Source organism: Carcharhinus amblyrhynchos, chromosome 11 (assembly GCF_965287045.1).
Source record: "Carcharhinus amblyrhynchos chromosome 11, sCarAmb.v2.hapA, whole genome shotgun sequence".
Taxonomy (NCBI): Eukaryota; Metazoa; Chordata; class Chondrichthyes; order Carcharhiniformes; family Carcharhinidae; genus Carcharhinus; species Carcharhinus amblyrhynchos.
In genome coordinates this window covers 42,118,971-42,137,597 of record NC_137334.1, presented here as the reverse complement: position 1 = coordinate 42,137,597, position 18,627 = coordinate 42,118,971, and the positions used below count along the sequence as shown (strand labels likewise).

Sequence of the window (18,627 nt, the reverse complement as noted above, 5' to 3'; positions counted from 1 at the left end):
CACATTTGTCCAGATTAAACTCCATTTGCCATCTCTCCGCCCAAGTCTTCAACTGATCTATATTCTGCTGTATCCTCTGACGGTCCTCATTGTTATCCACAGATCTACCAACCTTTGTGTCATCTGCAAACTTACTAATCAATCCAGTTACATTTTCCTCCAAATCATTTACATACATTAAAACAGTCTGTGCATTTCAATGGATCATCCTCTTCCATTTCCACCATGGCCAAACACTTCTACCCTCCCTTTCAGGATTCTAAAGGGGCGATTCCCTCCATAATACTATGATACATTCCTCAATCACCACCAGACATCCACCCCAGCCACTGACATGGCATCTATTTATGTAAGCAAGAGAGAATCAACATCCATCCTTTTGCTTTTCTCCTCTTCATCCAATGTTCTGAACACCCTCCAATTCAATTTTCAAGTTTACTAACGACACCACCATAGTGAGACAGAGCACAGGAATGAGATACAGAATCTGGTGAACTGGTGCGGCAAGAATAATCTTCCCCCCAATGTCAACAAAATGAAGGAGATTGTCACCAACTTCAGGAAGCGTAAAGGAGAACACGCCCCTGTCTACATTAACGGGGATGAAGTAGAAAGGGTCAAGAGCTTCAAATTGTTAGGTGTCCAGATCACCAGCAACTTGTCCTGGTCCCCCCATGCCGACACTATCATTATGAAAGTCCACCAATGCCTCTACTTTCTCAGAAGACTAAGGAAATTTGGCATGTCAGCTATGACTCTCACCAGCTTTTACAGATGCACCATAGAAAGCATTCTTTCTGGTTGTATCACAGCTTGATATGGCTCTTTCTCTGCCCAAGACCGCAAGGAGCTACAAAAGGTCGTGAATGTAGCCCAAACCATCACGCAAACTAGCCTCCCATCCACTGACTTTGCCGACACTTCCCACTGCCTTCGCAAAGCTGCCAGCATAATTAAGGACCCCATGCACCCCGGACATTCTCTCTTCCACCTTCTGCCATCGAATATATCGAACCAAATGAATATATGTGGTTGCTTTGCCAAACACCTCTGTCAGTCAGCACACCCGAGCTTTTGGTCCCTTGTCATTTTAATTCTCCACCTTCTTTTCACACTGGCTTCTTTATTCGCAGCCTCCTGCAGTGTTACAATGAAGTTCAACATACGCTCAAGAACTGAACCTCATCTTTTGATTGGATGCTTACAGCCTTCTCGGCTCATCTCCAATAATTTCAGACCACAGTCTGTGCCCCATGTTTGTCAGAGAGTCAGAGTTTTACAGCACAAAAAAAAGACCCTTCACCCATCATGTCTATGCTAGCCAGCAAACACCTAACTATTCTAATCCAATTTTCCAACACTTGGTCAGTAATCTTGTATACTATGGCATTTCAAGTGCTCATCTAAATGCTCCTTAAATGTAATGAGGGTTTCTACCACACTTTTGTCAATATCGCATCAATATCATCTTTGATCAAAAATGCAACTCCACCACCTTTTCCTTTCTGTCTGTCCTTCCTAAACACTGAAAAGCCCTCAATCTTCAGCTCCCATAAGAAGTTCCACAACATCAGGTTAAAGTCTAACAGGTTTATTTGGTAGTGCTGCTCCTTCAAAAGATGAATGAAGAGTTGGGTTCACAAAGGGGACATAAAGTCACAGACTCAACTTACAAGATAATGGTTGGAATCTGAGTCTTAACAGATAATCAGGTCTTTACAGGTACAGATAATGTCAGTGAAAAGAGGGTTAAGTACAGGTTAAAGAGGTGTAAATTGTCTCAAGCCAGGACAGTTAGTGAGATTTTGCAAGCCCAGGCATGTCATGGGGGTTACAGATAGTGTGACGTGAACCCAAGATCCCAGCTGAGGCCGAATATGGATGGATGGCCATCCCATCCTTGGCCATGTCTTCATAATGCCACCTATATCATACCCCTTTACATCTATCAATCTAGCTGTGCAACTAATTCATCCATTTTCTTTCGAATGCTCTGAGCATTTTAGGTACAAAACCTTAAGGTGAACGAGCATTTTCAACATTTCTTTTCCCTTTCATCCGATTTTCCGCTCAATCCATATCTGACTCTGGTCGTTGATTTTTCTGCTTATCACTTTCTCTCTGTGACAGTATACATGGAGAACAATATAGATAGTCGTAATTCCACACAATATTTGGCGTATTCAAATTAGAATTCTCAAACGAAGTTTTGGGTAAATTGCTCTCAAATGTTAAGCAAAATCTGTGGAGATGCCGGGGATTGAACCCGGGACCTCATACATGCGAAGCATGCGCTCTACCACTGAGCTACATCCCCTCCTGCTGTACAGCCACTGTAAATATTTCTTTAAACTTAGTAAATTGCCATTGTGCTGCACTATTTATTGTTTCTATGCGACAAAGTTGCCTAAAAATGATTGATAGAATTAGTTTAGACCGTTCTCATTTGCGTTCAGAACAATGTGCAAATTCTGCCTGCAGTGGATACGATTCTGCAGCATGTTTCCAGTTGCTCCGCGAAAATATTTCAATCGCCTTCGCCCAAAAAGTGGAGATGCCGGGGATTGAACCCGGGGCCTCATACATGCAAAGCATGCGCTCTACCACTGAGCTACATCCCCTACGATACACACGTTGAAACAGTCTATATTTCTCGGGTGGCTGTTTTCTTTCTGGCAATTTTTTGCTCCTTTCTGAGCTGTTGTGAATTTCACGCCATTCAATCGCAGTCAAAATATTTGAACACTGCTGACGACATAGACAAAGATTTCTTTACCGCATTGGCGGAGAATACTGTGACAAATACAGGATTGTAACCTTAATTGCAACATGCAGTGTTCATTAATTCAATACTGAAGTCCAAATGAGAACAAGGTAACGGAAAGAATAATTAATTTTCTTAGCAACGGAAAATGGTAGAAAACATTCAGCAGGTATTCCACTTTTGATTTACGTTTCTTCTCCCTGTAAAAGTAAAAACAACTAGCTTCCAAAGTTTTGATTAGAAGAAATCAAATTCCGCACGAGGACAAAAGCCTTGAATGATAGAAACTTCATGAGTGTCTATATATACCAGTGTTCCAAACTTTTCTTTCCAGGGACAATATGCATTATGGAAAATCTCAGCAGGTCTGACCGCACCTATAGAGAGAGAATAGAAGCAACGTTTGGAGTTTGGATGACCCTTCATCAGAGTTCAAACTATGACGTCTGGGACGCATTGCGAATAGATAAATCCATCTCAATAGTTTGGACATATCTCACAATTCTAATAGCAATCTGATTTAAGATCTTTATACCAATGAGAAATAAATGCCCTGAAAAGTCTTTTCTAAATCACAGAATTCAAATAAGAGAAATCAGCAGACAAGTGTATCAAGAAAGAAAAGATGTGCAGTCCAAAAATGTGCAGGTTAGGTGGATTGGCCATACTAAATTGCTCCTCAGTGTCAAAGGAACTAGCTAGGGTAAAGGCATGGGATAGGGCCTGGGTGGGATTCGATGGGCTGAATGGCCTCAGTGGGCCGACTCAATGGGCTGAATAGCCTCCTTCTGCACTGTAGGATTCCATGAAAACTTAGGATGGACCGGATCGAACCACAGGCAGCGAACAATAGCGAGGGGGATTGAATATAAGAGTAGGGAGGTCTTGCTGCAGCTGTATAGGGCATTGGTGAGGCCGCAGCTGGAGTACTGTGTGCAGTTTTGGGCGCCGCACCTGCGCAAAGATATTTTGGCCTTGGAGGGAGTGCACAGGAGGTTTACTAGGCTGATACCGGAGTTGAGGGGGTTGAGCTATGAGGAGAGGCTGAATAAACTAGGCTTGTACTCGTTAGAGTTTAGAAGAATGAGGGGAGATCTCATTGAGACGTATAAGATGATGAATGGGATGGATAGGATAGAGGTGGACAGACTCTTCCCGCTCAGAAAGGACAGTAGGACTAGGGGGCACAGCCTCAAGATAAAGGGGGGGCGGTTTAGAACGGAGTTGAGGAGGAACTTCTTCACTCAAAGGGTGGTGAATCTCTGGAATTCTCTGCCCGTTGAAGTGGTGGAGGCTGCCTCGCTAAATATTTTTAAGACGCGAGTTGATGGGTTTTTGATAAGCGAGGGGATTAAGGGTTATGGGGAGAGGGCGGGAATGTGGAACTGAGCCACGACAGATCAGCCATGATCTTATTGAATGGCGGGGCAGGCTCGAAGGGCTAGATGGCCTACTCCTGCTCCTATTTCTTATGTAACAAGACTTTTACCAGTGATTGGGTAGAAACAACACCAAAATATGTGATTAGAATTAAGCTAGAATCATAGAAAGGGCACATCTCAGAAGGAGGGCATTTGGCCTATGGTGTTCGTGCTGGCTCTCATAGAGTCATTTGCTGGAATTCTACCGCCCTGCTGCCACAGAATTGGAGCGGGCAAGGAAAGGACAACAGAAATTCCATTGATCTCGGGCAGGAATTTCTGGTCACACTCAAGTGAGGCTGTAAAATCCCACCCATTGAGTTTTACAGCACAAAAGAGGCCCTTTGACCCATTGGGTGGGATTTTCCAGCCGCGCTTGCCTCAAAACCAGAAAATCCTGCCCAAAGTCAATGGACCTTTGCATGGTCCATCCCCTGCAGCTATGATTTCTATGGTGGGTGAGCCAGGAAAATTCACCCCATAGTGTCTGCGTTGGTCATCAAGTCACCTATCTACTCTTATCCCATTTTCATAGGCCGTAGCCTTGTATGTTATAGCTTTCCAAGTGCTCATCTAAAGGCTTCTTAAATGTTGTGAGGGTTCTCACTTCCACCATTCTTTTAGTTGGTGAGTTCCAGGTTCCTACCACCCTTTGGGTGAAAAGGTTTTTCCTCAAATCTCCTCTAAATCTCCTGCCCCTTACTATAAATCTATGCTCCCTGGTTATTGACCCCCTTTATGAAGGAAAAATGCTCCTTCGTATTTATCCTAACCACGCCCCTCACACTTTTGTACACCTTAATCATGTCACCCCTCAGCCGTCTTTGCTCTAAGGAAAACAACCACAGCCTAACCAGCCTGTCTTCACAGCTGAAACAGCTGAATGTTGGACCCTTAGAGGATGAGAGGGGGGATTTAGTGGTGGGAGATGAGGAAATGGCGGAGGCCTTACATAAGTTTTTTGCCTCGGTCTTCACGGAGGAGGACGCGAATAGTTTGCCGGATATTAAAGATAGAAGGATGGTAGGAGTTGAGGGCCTGAATGCAATTACTGTCACTAGAGAGGTTGTGCTTGATAGACTAACGGAACTGATGGTGGACAAGTCCCCAGGACCGGATGGAATGCATCCCAGGGTTCTGAAGGAAATGGCAGAGCTGATAGTAGATGCCTTCGTGATTATTTACCAAACTTCGCTGGATTCCGGGGAAGTGCCTGAAGATTGGAAAACGGCTAATGTTACGCCGCTGTTCAAAAAAGGTAGCAGGCAAAAGGCAGGGAATTGTAGGCTGGTTAATTTAATGTCTGTAGTTGAAAAAATGCTTGAATCCGTCATCAAAGAAGAAATAGCGAGGCACCTAGAAAAGAATGGTTTGATACAGCAGACGCAGCATGGATTCATTAAGGGGAAGTCGTGTTTGACAAATTTATTGGATTTCTATGAGGATGTGACTAGTGTGGTAGACCGAGGGGAACCAGTGGATGTGGTGTTTCTTGATTTTCAAAAGGCATTTGATAAGGTGCTGCACAAAAGGCTGCTTCAGAAGGTTAGGGGGCATGGAGTTGGGGGTAAGGTGTTAGCGTGGATAGACGATTGGTTGTCTAATAGGAGGCAGAGAGTTGGTATAAAGGGGTGCTATTCTGATTGGCGGTTGGTGACTAGTGGAGTGCTGCAGGGATCGGTGCTGGGGCCTCAGCTATTTACCATTTATATAGATGATCTGGAGGAGGGGGCTGAGTGTAGGGTAACGAAATTTGCTGATGACACGAAGATGAGTGGAAAAGCAAATTGTGCGGAGGGTGTGGAAAGTCTGCAGAGGGATCTGGATAGGCTGAGCGAGTGGGCAAGGACCTGGCAAATGGAGTACAATGTTAGCAAGTGTGAGGTTATCCACTTTGGCAGGAATAATAGTAGGAGGGATTACTATTTAAAGGGCGAAAAGCTGCAGCATGCTATGGTGCAGAGGGACCTGGGGCTCCTTGTGCATGAGTTGCAAAAACCCAGTCTGCAGGTGCAGCAGGTGATCAAGAAGGCGAATGGAATGTTGGCCTTTATAGCGAGGGGGATAGAATATAAAAGTAGGGAGGTCTTGCTGCAACTGTACAGGGCACTGGTGAGACCGCAGCTGGAGTACTGTGTGCAGTTTTGGTCGCCGCACTTGCGCAAGGATATTTTGACCTTGGAGGGAGTGCAGAGGAGGTTCACGAGGCTGATACTGGAGATGAGGGGGTTAGACTATGAAGAGAGACTGAATAGACTGGGTCTGTACTCGTTGGAGTTTAGAAGGATGAGGGGGGATCTTATAGAGACATATAAGATAATGAAAAGGATGGATAGAGTAGAGGTAGAGAGATTGTTCCCGCTCAGAAAGGACAGCAGGACTAGAGGGCACAGCCTCAAGATAAGAGGGGGGGGGGGCAGTTTAGAACAGAGTTGAGGAGGAACTTCTTCACTCAAAGGGTGGTGAATCTCTGGAATTCTCTGCCCGTTGAAGTGGTGGAGGCTACCTCGCTAAATGTATTTAAGACACGGTTAGATAGGTTTTTGGTAGGCAAGGGAATTAAGGGTTATGGGGAGAAAGCGGGAAAGTGGAACTGAGCCACTTCAGATCAGCCATGATCTTATTGAATGGCAGGGCAGGCTCGAAGGGCAAGATGGCCTACTCCTGCTCCTATTTCTTATGTTCTTATTATGTTCTTATGAAACATAGCCCAGGACGTTCATGTTAAAAAAAGGGGCAGCACAGTGGTTAGCACTGCTGCTTCACTGCTCCAGGGATCTGGGTTCGATTCCCGGTTTGGCTCGCTGTCTGTGTGGAGTTTGCTCATTCTCGTCGTATCTGTGTGGGTTTCCTTTGGGTACTCCAGTTTCCTCCCACAGTCCAAAGATGTGTGGGTTAGGTTGATTGGCCATGCAACAAAAAAAAATTGCCCCTTAGTATCCTGAGATGTGTAGGTTAGAGGGATTAGTGGGTAAATATGTAGGGATATGGGAGTAAGGCCTGGGTGGAATTGTGGTCAGTGCAGACTTGATGGGCTCTTTCTGTACTGTAGGGTTTCTATGATTTCTATGAAACATCCTAGTGAATCTCCTCTGTGCCCGCTCTAGTGCAATCACATCCTCTCTGCAACAGCAATTCAGCTAATGTCATCCTCCTACCACTTTACTGCAAATCTTTTCTCTTCAGATAATTTTCCAATTCGCTTTTTGGAAGTCACGATAACTTCCTTGTTTAGGTACACTCACCTTCTATTTACATAACCCAGAGTATCAGGGTTCAAAATATGTAGTAGCAGCAAGCAAATTTACTTAGATAATCTCAGTTAAATAATGAACAGAAATATTAAGGCATTAAAAAAGCTTTAAAACATGGAGATCAGATGTGAGTTGAAATGGATTTAAGAATTAGGATATTACTGAAGTCAAAAATTAACTAGACCACAGTCCAAAAGATGCGTTGATTGCATTGGCCATGCTAAATTCTCCCTCAGTGTACCCAAACAAGTGCCAAAGTGTGGCAACTAGGGGACTTTCACAATAACTTAATTGCAGTGTTAATGTTAAGCCTACTGGTGACAATAATAAATAAACAAAGGATTGTAGCTCACTACCCAATACCACCACCTCCCCACAGCCTCCAACACAATGGACTAACAGCTGACGCCAACGTAACAGCTGGCCTGAAATAGAGGGCACCAAAACAAAAGTTGCCTCTGAAGTATAAGGAGAAAATGCTGCAAATGCTCAACATGTCTGGCAGCATCAGTGCAAACAAAACCAACATTAATGTTTCGGATTGGTGACCTTTTGACAGAACTGTCGATTAAGATTGAGACCTGAGGCACAATTTTCAGTGGCCTTCATGCCCCCAGCTTCTGGCACATGCAATGTGTACCTGTTTCACCTGAAAATGAGCATAGCTGTATTGATCACCAGGGCATTTTCTATGAAACCACCTTTGATCTGCAGTAGATATGGGCTTAGTCATTCAATGCACCTCTTTGTCTTAAATGAGCATTAGGAATTACTCAGAAAACTGTTGCTGTTTCAAAGCATCTTACATTACCCGTTTCACAGATATGTATTTCATCAGATCCTTTATTTTGTTTTGCCATAATCTCATAAACAATCATGGGCATCAGGTCTCGCCTGTTAATTATACATGCACATCTACATACCAAGGTACATTTACAGATTAAATAAGTGTTGAAGCAAGTGACTGCCATTGAACAAAAAATAAACTTTCATCTTGTAAAATGATCCAACAAGAAAACTGGAAAATCCAGAAGCATTCAAAATGAAGCAAAGACTTTCAGACAAAAGTTCTCTAACTCATTTAGTCTCTGATTATTACTTGTCACTGCGTCATTGAACTCTATTTTGGGAAGTTTCTAGTTCATTTCTCAGCAAAGCAATCATAGACCACAACTGATACTGTGTTTGATATAACAATCACAGTGGAAAAAGTACCATTCTTTTACTTTAAATTCAGATGAGGTATTTTTCAGCACACGTAGTTGGTAATACCTGTTTACATATACACATTCATTTTTCAAGGAAAAGACGTCTGATTTAGTTTTGATGTGCATCAATAATAGTGAAGGGCTGTAAATATCCCCCACTAACTGGTACAATATTACTAGCCCAAGCTTTAGTTTTCGGAAGGATGTTGTGTTTTAGGAATGTAAATCTTGGTGAATGAGAAAGGAACAAATAAACTGTCATTTGTATTGGCAAATATCAAGACAATCATGTGAGTACACAAGAACACAAGAAATAGGAGCAGGAGTTGGCCATCTAGCCCTTCGAGCCTGCCCCGCCATTCAATAAGATCATGGCTGATCCGTCGTGGCTCAGTTCCACTTTCCCGCCCTCTCCCCATAACCCTTAATCCCCTCTCTTATCAAAAACCCATCAACCTGCGTCTTAAAAATATTTAGCGAGGCAGCCTCCACCACTTCAACGGGCAGAGAATTCCACAGATTCACCACCCTTTGAGTGAAGAAGTTCCTCCTCAACTCCATTCTAAACCGCCTCCCCTTTATCTTGAGGCTGTGCCCCCTAGTCCTACTGTCTTTTTTGAGCGGGAAGAGTCTCTCCACCTCTATCCTATCCATCCCATTCATCATCTTATACGTCTCAATGAGATCTCCCCTCATTCTTCTAAACTCTAACGAGTACAAGCCTAGTTTATTCAGCCTCTCCTCATAGCTCAACCCCCTCAACTCCGGTATCAGCCTAGTAAACCTCCTGTGCACTCCCTCCAAGGCCAAAATATCTTTGCGCAGGTGCGGCGCCCAAAACTGCACACAGTACTCCAGCTGCGGCCTCACCAATGCCCTATACAGCTGCAGCAAGACCTCCCTACTTTTATATTCAATCCCCCTCGCTATGAAGGCCAGCATCCCATTCGCCTTCCTGACCACCTGCTGCACCTGCAAGCTGGGTTTTTGCGACTCATGCACAAGGACCCCGAGGTCCCTCTGCACCGTCGCCTGCTACACAATGCAAAAATGCTGTTCCAGAGTTTAATCATTCTTCCCTTTTCATTGCTTATCCTTATTGTAGAGGGACTTTGCAAAGAAAGAAACTGAGATTATGTGCTGAAACAAAATTCCTGAAATCATAAAAGAAATGGAAAATCACAAGTATGATAAAATGGCTTTTATAAAAGCCATTTATGACACAGAATTGTAATGTTAAAAGTAAAAATAACTAAATAGTAACTTATGTCAAAATCCTTTGGAAGTTGAACTATTATTTGTCAAAGGTGGATGACCCTTTGTCACAGCTGGTGAAATGTCAACCAGACTCAAGACATTGGCTCTATTCTCTCTCCACAAGTGTTGTGAGACCTGCTGAGTTTCTCCAGCATTTTGTGTTTTAGTTTCAGATTCCAGCATCTGCAGTATTTTGCCTTTAACTTAAGAAAGTCATTTTGGAGAAGGAAGCTTTAAAACAATGAAGGACATAGTCAAGTTGTTGGAAGATAAATCAAAGATGAAAGTGGAATTATATTTCATGTTAAAGACCCTCAGTAAGAGTGCACTAAATTGTGAAGTATTTTTCACTCCTGTTGGGAAAAATAGTTTATCCCCTACTTCCAACTCAGCAGAACTTGTTAAGCAATCAGGTTCAACTATTCAACATGTTTATACCTGGACTCCTGCAGAAAAGGCTGGAATGTCCAAAATCATCAGACATGTGCAATGAGAGACACCTCCCGTAATTGTAAATAAGATTCAGAAGGGCACAATCACAAATGAAGCCACCTGGTGGTGAAGTACTGCAGAAAATGAGAATAGGTTTTATACCTGGATGCATATTCAAATAGGTCTGAGCACAGTGATCTTCTGATTCTAGAATCTGAACTATTCAGAGGGCTATATAAAAAAAATTCAGAAGCTGCTTGTCTCGTTGAAAAACCATTACAACAGCTGACCAGCCCAGCAAAGCCCAAAATCGATAGCCATGCTCTTAAACTGGCTGCTGTTAAAATGATGTGAGCAGCTAAGTGGAAAGCTGTGGCAAAGGGAAGCAGAAAGAAAAGAATGACAACAGCTGAGAAAATACTGAGTTTATTTTGACATTGTTTAGCTTTTTTATTATTCTGAGAAAAGTCCTGCCTATTCTGGAAATTCAAATATGCCTTGATTTGTAAATAATGTCATAGTTTTTGTTATGATAAAGAGGAGAATGCTTGGTGGAATATGTTGGCGGAGTATGGATGTTAGTCTCTAATGTCAATATAACAAAAGCAGAAGCAAAGCATTGTAGCTTGTCTAACAAAGATGTTTGTTATCAGCTTAAATTAGATATGGGGCATAAGCATCCCTTCAATATCATTTAAAACCAGCAGTTATTTTGGCTACTAGCAATGACATGTTTTCTGTCCAAATTCAATCCCCTCCCAAGGTTTGGAATGTAGAACTTTTGACCTAGTTATCACATTTCATTACTGGAAATACTGGTTTGTATTAATTTCACAAGAGTAGCTGATGACATTTTGCAGTTACAGTAATGGTCACAATTTATATGTATTTTAATCACAACAGAACACTAAATCTCTGCAAATCTGACCTGCAATAGATTCTGCTTTAAAGGTCCAAGAGAAACATTCTATAATTTCAGCTTATTAAAAAAAAGTTACATGTTCATTGGTGCGTTGCCATTGTTATGTCTCCTCGTTCCCATAAATAATCACACTTTAGACTCAAAATAACAGCGAGTGTATTTCTTACATTTCTTCATATGACTGTGAGATTGATAGACCGAAGATGGAACTTTCCATTCTGGAGACTGGGAATAGTGCTGAAGGGAAAGTCAGCATAATTCCCGCTAGGCAATTAAACATGTATAGCTTTCACTTTTCAGCTTATTAATTATGGAACTGCAAGGAGCTCAGCGAATCTTGTGGCAGGGTGTGCAGAAAGTCTGTCACCCTGCTGCTAAATCATAGCATTGATGGTCCTGGTGCCATATCTAAAGAGCACCCAGAAACATACTCACTCATTGCAGACCAGGAGTCCCACACTATTCCTGCAGAGTCCTTTTGGTTGCAATTTGTACTGGAGAAGCTCACTGATGTGAGCAACCACATCCAAGGAAGTGTGAGGGTATTCCTGGCATTGCCTCTCCTCTAGGTAAGAAAACTGCCTGTGATACAGCCATAGCTGGGCAAATGCTCACCATTGCTGTGATTTGATCTGATTTGATTTGATTTATTATTGTCACATGTACTAACATACAGTGAAAAGTATTGTTTCTCGCGTGGTATACAGACAAAATATACTGTTCATAGAGAAGGAAATGAGAGAGTACAGATCATCATGTTAATGTCGTAAATAGAGTGTAGAGAAAGACCAACTTAATGCAAGGTAAGTCCATTTAAAAGTCTGACAGCAGCAGGGAAGAAGCTGTTGTTGAGTTGGTTGATAAGAGCTCAGACTTTTGTATCTTTTTCCCAAAGGTGGAAGAGAGAATGTCTGGGGTGCGTGGAGTCCTTAATTATGCTGGCTGCTTTGCAGAGGCAGTGGTCAGTGTAGACAGAGTCAATGGCTGGGAGGCTGGTTTGCATGATGGATTGGGCTACATTCACAACCTTTTGTAGTTCCTTGTGGTTTAGGGCAGAGCAGGAGCCATACTAAGCTGTGATAGAACTGAAAGAATGCTTTCTATGGTGCAGCTGTAAAAGTGTTTCATGTTCTCCAGCTTCTTGACTTTGTAGAAGCCTAGCTACCTCTTGCTGCGCAGCCCCTTGTGTCAAATGATGGCCAGTCCTCCTTTTCTTCAACTGGATGAGAGGCATTACCAAAGCAGGGTTACTTGTTGCCTGTATCATTAACACCTCCGTGTGTGAATGAAGTGAAATGTTGTGAGCATGTCTGTTAGAGAATTCCCTTCATCTCAAAGCTGCAGATAACTACTAAATCCTACACCTAGTCTCTGTCTAGACATGGCATCCTCACCCCACCCCTTCCAGGTAAAAGACATCCTGGACGATCAGAGATGGGTGCTGCCATAGAATCACTATAGTGCAGAAAGACAACATTCAGCCTATTGAGTCTGCATTTACCCTCCCAAAGAGTACTCTGTCTAGGCCCTATCCCCAGAACCTCATTCATAGAGGAATGCAAATTGCAGCATTGCTTTTTGACCAGGGTCTTGAGAATCATGCACAAGGAGTCTTTCACAGACATTTTTCTGTTTGTCTCCACTATCCTCAAAACTCTATAGAGAATTCATCGCCTACATAGGATAGAACAACAACCACATGATCAGCCAGGACCATTCCAATTGATGATATTGTGTGCCAATAATATCAAAGACCATCTCTGTAAACTACTAGTTGATACAGAAAGAATACCTTTATACGACCCAAAAATTGACATCAAGGTTCTATGGCCTGTCAAAAGTATAAAATGATGCCCATAAAGGTAATGATAAAATCTTTTTACTCCAAATGTTACACTTTTACACAGCATCTTTTTCCAACCAAGCATAAATCATTTCTGTTCAAGTGAGCATTCATGAAGTAAAGGCGTTTGATCCATCTTCTCCCACGGGCATTACAAGTTAACTGCAATTACCCCATTAGGTGATGCATCACAACCAAGCTGCAACTCCAACCAAGGATTGAAATGGACCAACAGCTCTGACTTATTTTAGGCTTATTTTACATATTTGTCTGCTCTTTCTCATTCTTTTGTCCAGTGCCATGCCTGTATGACATATAGCAAAGTGTGGCTTTGGCTTCAAAAAGCATTGCTAAATTTGTAACAAATTTATCATAATAGGTGATCACTCCTAGAAATGATTTCAGTTGCATCACATTTTGAGGATGTGGTACTTCCAAAATTGCTGTCATCATTTTCAGTTCCACATGCAAGCTATGTTTGTCAGTGATGTGACCCATGTATTTTATGGATGTCCTGAAAATCATAGAATCATAGGATTCCTACTGTGCAGAGGAGGCCATTCAGCCCATCGAGTCTGCCCTGACCACAATTCCACCCAGGCCCTATTCCCATAACCCTGCATATTTACATTGCCAATCCCACTGACACGAGAGTCAATTTACCATGGCCAATCAATCTAACCTGTGCATCTTTGGAAAAAGTCACACTTTTCCTTTTTCACTTGAAGATTATGAGAAGAAATTTACGAGAATGATTCTAAGTGACCAGCTAGCGTGGAAATGGGAGAGTTCCTGGTTTGTGTTTTGGACGAGTTTTCATGCCCAATCTTATGTACTTGGTTATTGAAAAAAATGGTGTAGATTGTTTCTAGATGCTGCAGGCAATGGGCTGGGCTTAATTCACCAGCCAGCCTGTAAAGGAAGCTACTGCACACATGCATATCTCTGATGCTGCACATGTGCAATTTCAGCAGCAGGAGTCTGACAGACAGAGAGTTGTCAGGCCCCTGCTGCTGGAGCGAGCCTGAATCAACCCCCAAGCCTCGCCCCCACAATCACAGGGACCCGTGGTTGATCGCAAGCCCTGCAACGCACGGATATCTAGCATCCACCACCATCCCACTGCCCAGGCTGATTGCGCCACCTCTGATCCGATCCCATTGCAAAGTGGCAGCAGCCTTCCCCCCCACTCCAATCAAGCCCCCTCTCCCCCCTGGATCAGGTTGCTCCATTCATGACCTGCCCCCTTCATGTTCTGCCCCTTCATGCCCCACCCCTTCAGGCCCATTGGATCCAACTCTTCAGACCCCACCCCATATGCATTTATATGCATATATCTTCCCCCATAGGCCCCACCCCCTGGTGCCAATGCCTGCTGAGCATTGTCCAGGTTGGAAGTGCCAAGTTGCCAGGCTGGTACTGCTCAAGGGGCAATCCCCTTGCCCTTGGCCTCCCTCAGCGGACTCAATAGCCTCCGGTTCCACCAGTGAGGCCAACACAACTATTTTCCATTCATGGGAAGCAGGAGATTTCCTTACCAGAGAGAACCTCTCTCGGCGAGGCCATAAAGGCAAGTGAGCCCGGGCGATTGAGCGCTGAGCTCACTAAGCATATGTAAATTAACATTATAATATATTTAAATAAATTATTCAGCCTCTCACCCATTTGCGGTGAGAGGCTGACCTCACCGGAAATCTGGCGCTCATAAAATTGCAAGAGCCGAGAAATGGGGCGTGATCCTGATTTCTCGGTTCTTACACGGTTCTGCCAGCTCATTCCACCCATCAATGGGCGGAGTAAGCCAGTAAAATTCTGCCTGATGTTTTTGCAGATGTCCCAGTGTAGCTTCTGGGTTCTTGAAGTGCTCTTGTTCACTTGAACCTGTGGTAAGAATATTAGCTGTACTCCATTTAACCCACTCAGAAATGGACCATGGACCTTTAGAATAGCACATTTGCAGAGGTTATCCCGAATGGTAGTCTCCAGAATCAGTAGTCATGAGTAATGGTTGTGAACTTGCAGCCATGTTCATCTGTGCCAGTTAGCAATCTATTTCACTGAACTTCTGGCCTCCAGGTAGTCCAGCAAATACGTTTTCAATCAATAGCTGTAGATATTGATTAGTACACGATACCTTAATCAATGTCTTGAAATCTCCACATATCCTTCCTGAACCATCAGGTTTTGGTACAGGTAAGATTGGTATAGCTCAGTCACTTGTAGTAACTGGTTCAAAGTCTCCTGTTTGAACTAATTTTTCTGGTTCTTCTTCGACTTTTGGTTTGATGGCATATTGCAAACAAGACAACAATCCCCCATCCACCCACCAACCAGAGAGAAGAACCTCATTGGATGCATCTATACCCTTATCACCACATACTATTCTCACTATCTCCCAAGTCTGAAAAGAAGGAGCCACTCCAGGAAGTGTGGGAAATGATCAGGTCTGCAGTTGAGAATTTTTTAAAATTCATTTGTGGGACATGGATGTCACTGGCCAGCCAGCATTTATTACCCATCCCTTGTTGCTCTTGTTCAGAGGGCAGCTGAGAGTCAACCACATTGTTGTGGCTCTGGAATCACATGTAGCCAAGACCAGGTAAAGACAGCAGATTTTCATCCCTAAAGGACATTGGTGAACCAGATGAGTTTTTCCTGACAATTGACAATGGTTTCATTTTCATCACTAGACTCTTAATTTCAGTTTTTTTTAAATTGAAGTCAAATTCCATCATCTGCCATGGCAAGATTTGAACCCGGGTCTCCAGAACATTAGCTGAGTTTCTGGATTAATTGTCTAGCGATAATGCCACTTAGCCATTGCCTCCTCAACACAGTCCCAAGGCCCCCCCTCCCCAGCTTACTCCTGGCAATGTCCAATCTCTGGAAAACAAACTAAACAAACTTAAAGCCAGACTCATTTTACAAAGAGAATAGAAGGACTGCTGTGTACTCTGTTTCACAGAGACATAGCTCACTCCTGCTTCACCAGGCTGTGCCCTACACCCAAAGGGCTTCTCAATCCATCAAGTGGACTGTACAGTGGCCTCAGTAAGGCTAGCGGTCTGCCTTCAAATTAACCTCCTGGTGCCTAGATGTAACAACACCGGCTAGTTTCTGCTCCCCAGACCTATAATACCTGATGCTAAAATGATGCCCCTACTACCTTCCATGGGAGTTCACCTCTGTTATCCTGAGAGCTGTTTACATCCCACCCCATGTGGATGTGAGGACCGCGCTAGGTAAAATATACACCACCACAAATAGCCTTGAGATGAAACATCCCGAGGCCTTGTTCATCATGGCCAGTGACTTCAATCAGGCTAAGCTCAAGAATGTCATACCAAGATATCACCAACATGTCTCCAGTTCCACCAGAGGCCCAAATATCCTAGACCACTCATTCACAAATATCAAACATTCCTACTGCTCTATCACCTGCCCACACTTTGGCAAATCAGACCACAAGGCTGTGCTCCTGATCCCGGCTTACAAGCAAAAATTGAAGCAGGAGAATCCATGAAAGTCATACAATGTTGGTCTGAGGAATCACATTATTTCTGTGGGATTGCTTAGAGTCAGTAGACTGTCAGTATTTAAAAACTCTACAACCAGCCCGAACATGTATGCCACTACAGTAACTGACTTCATTAGTAAGTATGTAGGAGACTGTGCGCCAAGGAAGTAAATCCACGTGTTTCCCAACCATGGATGAACAGGGATATCCACTGCTTCCTGAAGTCCAGGTCTGAGGCGTTAAAGTCAGGCGACCCTGACCTTTACAAGAAATAATGTGGAATTGCCGGCGTTGGACTGATAGTAAACTATCAAATAAACCTGTTGGACTTTAACCTGGTGTTGTGAGACTTCTTACTGTGTTTACCCCAGTCCAACGCCAGCAATTCCACATTATTTCTTGTAAAGGTCAGGGTCGCCTGACTTTAACGCCTCAGACCTGGACTTCAGGAAGCAGTGGATATCCCTGTTCATCCATGGTTGGGAAACACACGGATTTACTTCCTTGGCACACAGTCTCCTACATACTTACTAATGAAGTCAGTTATTGTAGTGGCATACGTGTTCGGGCTGGTTGTAGAGTTTTTAAATACTGACAGTCTACTGACTCTAAGCAATCCCACAGAAATAATGTGATTCCTCAGACCAACATTTATGACTTTGATAGTTTACTATCAAATAAACCTGTTGGACATTAACCGGGTGTTGTGAGACTTCTTACTGTCTATACAAAAAGCCAGATATAATCTAAGGAGATCCATCAAAGATGCCAAAAGACAGAACCAGACCAAGCTAGACTCCCAGGCTAGTCACATGGACCCCGCCAACTATGGCAAGGCCTGCAAGACATAACAGGCTACAAGATGAAGGCATGTAAAATCGCCGGCACCAGTGCACCCGTCCCTAATGAGCTCAAAGTATTCTATATCTGTTTTGAGCAAGAGTTCAGCAAGAGCATGCCCTCCACCCCGGAAGCCCCAGACAAACCTTTATCCAAGATCACCATTGCAGATGTAAGAGCAGCCTTCCTGAAGGTCAATTCACAAAAAGCGACTGGCCCACATGGGGTCAACAGATGATCTGGAATGGATCAGCTGGTGGAGGTATTCACAGACATTTTCAACCCTTCTTTACATCAATCTGAGGTCCCTATCTGCTTTAAGAAGACGACCATCATCCAGGTACCAAAGAAAAGCCAACCAGCGTGCCTTAATGACTACTGGTCAGTGGCTCTGACATCCATCATTATGAAGTGCTTCGAAAGGTTAGTCATGGTACGAACCAGTTCTGGCCTTTTAAATTACATGGACCCATTCAGTTCTCCTGCCTTCACAATGGGTCCACAGCAGGTGCCATACCCTTGGCTCTACACTCAGCCCCAGAACACCTAGATAATAAGACACCTACGTCAGAGCGATATTTATTGACTACAGCTCACCCTTCAACACCATTATTCCTATGAAACCCATCTCCAAACTCTGTGGCTTGGGGCTAGGCTCCTCCCTCTGTGACTGAATCCTGAACTTCCTAACCCACAGACCACAATCAGTAAGGATACGCAACAATACGATCATCCTCAACACCATTGCCCACAAGGCTGTGTCCTCAGCCCCTTACAATACTCCTTATACACCTATGGCTATGAGGCCAAATTCCCCTCCAACTCAATATTCAAGTTTGCTGATGACACCACCATACTGGGTCAGATCCCAAACAATGATGAGACGGAGTACAGGAAAGAGACAGAGAATCTGGGTCCTGGTGCAACAACAATAATCTCTCCCTCAATGTCAACAAAATGAAGGAGATAGTCATTGACTTCAGGAAGTGTAGTGTTGGACATGCCCCTGTTTACATAAAGGGGGACAAAATAGAAATAGTCGAGAGCTTCAAGTTTTTAGGTGTCCAGATCACCTACAACCTGTCCTGGTCCCTCCATGCCGACACTAAAGTTAAGAAAGCCCTACAATGCCTCTACTTTTTCAGAAGACCAAGGAAATTTAGCATATC

The 18,627-nt window shown here is 43.5% G+C and overlaps 2 non-coding genes across 2 annotated transcripts; both read right to left on the bottom strand.

Moving 5' to 3' along the window:
• Positions 1-2,245: 2,245 nt before the first annotated feature.
• On the bottom strand, positions 2,246-2,317 carry trnaa-cgc (transfer RNA alanine (anticodon CGC)). Its single transcript has one exon. It is a non-coding gene; the product is annotated as a tRNA-Ala (tRNA).
• A 232-nt stretch (positions 2,318-2,549) lies between these two features.
• On the bottom strand, positions 2,550-2,621 carry trnaa-ugc (transfer RNA alanine (anticodon UGC)). Its single transcript has one exon. It is a non-coding gene; the product is annotated as a tRNA-Ala (tRNA).
• Between the last annotated feature and the right edge of the window lie 16,006 nt (positions 2,622-18,627).